Genomic DNA, 5,628 nt, shown 5'->3' with positions numbered 1-5,628 from the left:
TAGAGGGGAGGATTCTAGGACTGCCTTCTTTACTTAGAAGTTTAAATTTTAACCCCTTCCCCCACGCCAGGTACACACATAGATATAGCTCCTTTTCCGTTCCCCCATCTTAAAGTCATGTAAATATGTATCTGGATATAAAGGTATAGAATTTAGAACAGATAGCTACCATGCAAATCACCCGGGTTATTTCTTCACACGGTTGAGGAAACTGAGTCCTGACAAGTGGTTTTGCTCCAGGTTCTAGAACAGAGTTCCGGGCAGCACTGTAATTAGAAACCCAGGGTTTTTTGGCAACGAATCCAGGTTGTTGTTGTTTTTTTCTCCCTACTTCGCACCATGCCCCTGAGGAGGTAACGTGTTTTTGTGTGTGTGTCTGTATGTACATATGTTACACAGTCATGGACATGTAGAAAACATGCACCAAGCATCTGTAGTCTGACCTCAGGGAACAGTTTAATGACTCGAATTTCAGGCAGCTGAAAGGTTTCTGCGGGTGGAGGTTGAAATAAACAAGAAAAGCCACTGTGGAGATGTGAATGGAAAAGTACCGAAAGCACTCCCTCCCTCCGCACATTCTTCCGCTCTCCAGCTCTGCCTGCCATCAAGCCGGGCTTCAGATAGGCTTCTGCATAGCCAGGTGTACAGAGGGTGGTGTGGAGAAGAAGGAGAAAAAAAAAAAAATGCAGGCACAACACGCAAATCAAGTTTTTCCACTTCTGGCCTTAGGTAGTAAAGACAGCTCGGCCGCAGGCAGGGTGGGCCAGCTACCCAGAGTTTACAAACACTCAAGTGCTTTCCTCTCTTCATCCCTTCCTGGTCCAGCTGCTGCTTTCCTTCATGCTAAAGTTTCATAGGAAGTGAAAACCCTGCTATTCAAAACAGTGATCCAGGGCAATCCAGTGCAATAAACAAATGATTAGGTGCCCCTCCCCCCCCCATCACTTCTCTATTTTAAGCTCCCGATATTTATTTCCATTTTAAATAAGTGAGAAAAGTGTGGAAAATCAGTGTTGTTGGGGGGGGGGGGGCTTCTGAGCTAGGCTGAAAAGGTTTCTAAAGAAAAAAAAATCTCAGAATAAAACAGGCTGAAAGCAGGCAGCATATGGATCAAAATTAAACGTTGACACTTCTTTTTCAGAAGGTAGTAGCTGGAAATCATCTTCTGGGTTTTTTTTTTTAATGTCTCAAAACTTTCTGCTCAATTTCTCTAAAATATACCAAGAAAACTCCTTTCTTTCTCCAAGAATACACGGAGCTCGTTTACAATAGGTCTAAATGAAGAATTTGAAAGAAAAGGAATAGGTAAAATTTTATGCATCAGCTGGACAGTGTCTCCCACACCTACCAGAAGTCACGTAGAATAGCACAGCGCCAGAGACAAACGTAACCAAACCCAATGCCCATCAAAATGCAGTATCGTCAGGACTTGGATTTCGTTCTGAGAAACAATTTACAGATTATAAGGAGCCCAAAGCAGTCTTGCATTCCTCAATTCTGCCAGAAAATAGGATACTCTCCTCCAAAGCCAGGTAGGCAGATCACCCTCATTCTCCTGAAATGATGCAGGACCCTCAAAGGAATACCCATTTTCAGTTCTGTCCTGGCGTCACGCATGCCTCTGGTGAGGGCCACCTCCCCTCTTCAAAGAGTGAAACCTGGGGGGAATTGAGTGATTGATCTGCAACGTTCCCTCCAGTTCTAAAATCTCTAATTCTGAGATGTGAAAAGTTAGAGACCTACCAAGGTGTCAGAAGTTCCTGACAGGTGAAATCAACTTCCTGTTTGGAGCCTCCTTAAAAAGAGGACAAGAGTATGGAAACCAATTTGTCAATAAACTTCATATAAAAAAAAATAAATAAACAAATAATTTTAAAAAGAAATATAATTCTAAATAAAAAAAAAAAAAAAAAAAAAAAAAAGAGGACAAGAAGGTGTTTATTCCAAGGATAGCTTTCTTTTCAGCTATGACTGGATTGTGGGGAACTGGATGCAAAATCTGTTCGTTAATTAAATGTAATATTAGGACCAGGCTATTTGATTTGTAACAAACCTTATATTTACGCAGCAGTTGTGTTTAGGAACCTATTACTATGCCCATCCCCTGGGCAAAGGGCCTGACCTGGTCTTCTGAGTATTAATAGCCAGGGACAATTAAATGATAGGACTGGTGGATACCTAGTCCCTCCAAGGCGACAGGAATCACTCATAAGACCCCAGACATGGAATCTCTCCTTAGAGCTTCTTAAGGATGATTTAAAAGAATTTGAATACATTCTTTCTTTAATCCTATATAACAGCACTGCTGGAGTGAGGGAGCCCACACAGTGATGCCAACTGGCTACTGATGGGGAGAGATCAAGAATGAGGGAAAGAAGGCCATTCTGGAAGAAATTCAACTGGTATAAAATCTGACAGTTACGCTCCCAGGAATTGAAAAGAGATTGAGGAGTGGGTGCACAATTTTCCTCATTGTTCACTCAGTAGAGAGAAAGGGAGCTATCCGAACAGTCTCTATCCTTAGAATATTTTCAATATTTTTTTTTCTTTTAATGGTGTCCTTCCGATCAATTTCTTTCAGTGTAAACACTGATTTGGCAAAAAAACAAAGCCAAAAACAAACCAAAACAAACAAACAGAAAAACAAAACAGTCGTAGAAATGTGGGACTCTGGCACTTGGTCCCAGAAATAATGTGCTGAAAAGGTTCGAGGTCCCTTGTGGTGGGGTTAACTATCTATAAACCAGGCCTGGTAAGTTTTCCCTGTAAGGGCTCCCTGCAAAGAATTAAAAAGGGCTGAGGTACAAGAAGGGTGAATTCCTTCCCAGCCCCCATTTTGGCTGGTTCTATAGCCAGTGGGAGCAGATTTCCCTCTGCTCTGCAGCGCCCCCATGGGGCTAAGATTGGAGTGGCAAAGAGAACGCAGGAGGGACAAACGGTGTTTAAGGTTTGGGTTGGTCAGGGGCGCTGGCAGGGGGCCAGTGACACAGGATGGCAACTTTGATTAGAAAAGCCATGAAAAATCATATAAGTAATGTCCATCATAGGATCAGTAATAGGGCAGAGGCGTACATCTCACATTCCAAACCATACAGATACACCCGAGAAACCCTGAAACTCTTGCTGCTCGTAAAGATAGAAAAAATATAACACATATAAATGCACAGAGAAAATCACTTCAGCAAAATCGGGGTATCATTTTGAATCCAGTGGAATTCATTTAAAACTCTGAAAAGGAAGGGGAAGGAGACAATAAAAAAGCAGATAGTCCGCCTTCTGGCAGAATGAATCTGCACTTGACAGTCTTTGGGGGTAAAATGTTCATTTCAACAACAGTGACAGGATTAGGCCTATGTATATTTTTCAAAAATCCTTTACAAGACAGGCTCTTCTGCAGAGGCTGCAGTAATCCATCTGTCAATAAGTATTAAAATATTCAGATTTCATAGAAACAGACACTTACGCATAGTTCCTAAGCCTCAGACCTTGTGGAAAATAATCAACCTCTTTGGACCTCTCCTGGTTCTAAAATTCCCAACACAGCCTTTTAAAGGTGGTGGTGGGGCGGGGGTGCATTGACAACAGCATTTTCAGCAATAGATCTGAACTTCCCGTGGACTTTTCCTGGGAAAAGGAACCCAAATATCCCAGGAAACAGCCCGCAATCTTTCAGAGCTCTGCTCACTGCTCCATTATAAACTCAAATTTGAGGTTGGGAGAGGTAGATTATTTTGGGACATATCTTTTTTGGAAATTAACATGTGCAGAAATTTTGTGGAACCTTTAAGAACTCATCTGTAATTTAATGAGTCGCCTGAAGGACTCTCCTAGCCAAAGCTCAGAACAGCCTGACCTTTGAAAGCTGCTTCTGATCCAAACATTTTGGGTTAATTCTTGAGGAATCTGAAATATTATTTTCCCCTCACACCCTTCTTTTAAGAGAGAGACATAAAAGAAACAAGAGTCTCCCTCATTCGGGGATGAGTAGGAGGGGAAAAAACCCCAACCAACATTTAAATAGGGAAACTGGCAGTTCTGAATAAACAAACCAAGGCCCACAGTGAAATGATTCTGCACTGCATTTGCCTTTAAAAAGAAAGGAAAAAAGAAAGAAAGAAAGAAAGAAAGATTTCCCCCTTCTCCTCCTCCTCCCAACTAGGCTCGAAAGCTAAGACTGTGCTGCGTGCAGAGCGCTGTAGTTGTAGCACAGTCTGTTCTAAATACACGCAGTATCTGTGATACTGGCACCGCAGGCCTTTAGAATTCCCTCCGGCTGATCTCTTAAACACAGACAGAAGAGATTTTTTACAACGACCTTGAAACGAGCCGGGGCGGGGGGGGGGGGGGCGGGGGGGGGGTTGCGGGGGATCAAGACCTTAAGAAAAAGGAAAACACAAACCTGTATTTGGTTCACATAATTTTGTAGGACACATGCATACACATACCCAAATACACACACGTTCCTTTCAACAAGACATTTCCTAACAGTCAACAATAACAGAAAGAGTAAACCCACCACTTGCTGTCCTGGAAAGAAACAAACCAAACCAAAACAAATCCTTTGAACATGTCCCTCAAGCGCTGGAGTGCCTCCTCTCAGTAAAAGTCCAAGGGAAAGAAGAAAATTGCAGCCTCCCCCCCCCCCGCCCCGCGCCCGCCCCCCAAAAAGTGGGGGTTGGGTTGTTACATGCGATCAAATACTTAAGCTGCTTTCAATAGTATCAATATTAAAATAACACATCTTCTTTAAAACGCATGAGAGATTAGATGGGGAAAAAAATCACACACACACACACACACACACACACACACACACACACCAAAATCCAACCGATGCGGGATCCTACTATTTACGTAACACCACAAACTTGAAAAAGGCAAAAATCAGAAGCAAAAAAATCCGAAAATCGTCAAAATACAACAACCAAAAAATCCCAAGCCACCACATCAACAAGGAAACAAAACAAAACCAAAAAAATCCGACCCAAATAAAATAAAGCAAATGAACCCACCGAAAACTGCTTGGCAAATATTTTTCTCGTGGTGCCTAATATTCTAGCTGGAAAGAGCTGTGGTGTTTATTGTTTTTTTCTCTTACTCGCCTCTAAAGCTACTATACAGAACAGACTTTTTCCAACGGGTCGAACCTCTCGCTCCCTTTTGTGTATTTAGCTCGAGGAGCCGAGTTTAAGGGTAAGAGACGAGGAATTAGCCCCAGACCCCGGGAAAGCAAAGCGCACTCCCCCTCTTATGTCACCGAATAGCAAATTAGTTCTCAGAATTCCAGAGGCCGAGCTTTGCTACAGCGAAGACGCCGACGTCACAGAGGGGGCGCCCACGTGACGCTAGCGGAGCAGGCTGTACCAACGCGCAGGGTCCGGGGAGGGAGGGACGCCGTCTGGCCCCTCCAGCCTCCAACAGGAACCCCCAAATATGAGACGTCCAGACGCTGAAGAATTCGAAATCTTCCTGGAACTGGAAAAATACTGTGGCTTTGAGGGCTTTCCATGGGCCAGGAGAGGCAAAAGTCCCGGAGAGCTGACACCGAGTCCTCCCCTGCCACGTAGCAGTGGTAAAGTCCGCAGCTCAAATTCCGAGAATTGAGCTCTGTTGATTCTTAGAACTGGG

Source organism: Lynx rufus, unplaced genomic scaffold, assembly GCF_022079265.1.
Source record: "Lynx rufus isolate CCGP_SWC_20201006 ecotype Redwood Valley unplaced genomic scaffold, mLynRuf1.p SCAF_5, whole genome shotgun sequence".
NCBI classification, from domain to species: Eukaryota; Metazoa; Chordata; class Mammalia; order Carnivora; family Felidae; genus Lynx; species Lynx rufus.
The sequence above is the reverse complement of the archived record's forward strand: the minus strand, read 5'-3'. Positions refer to the sequence as shown.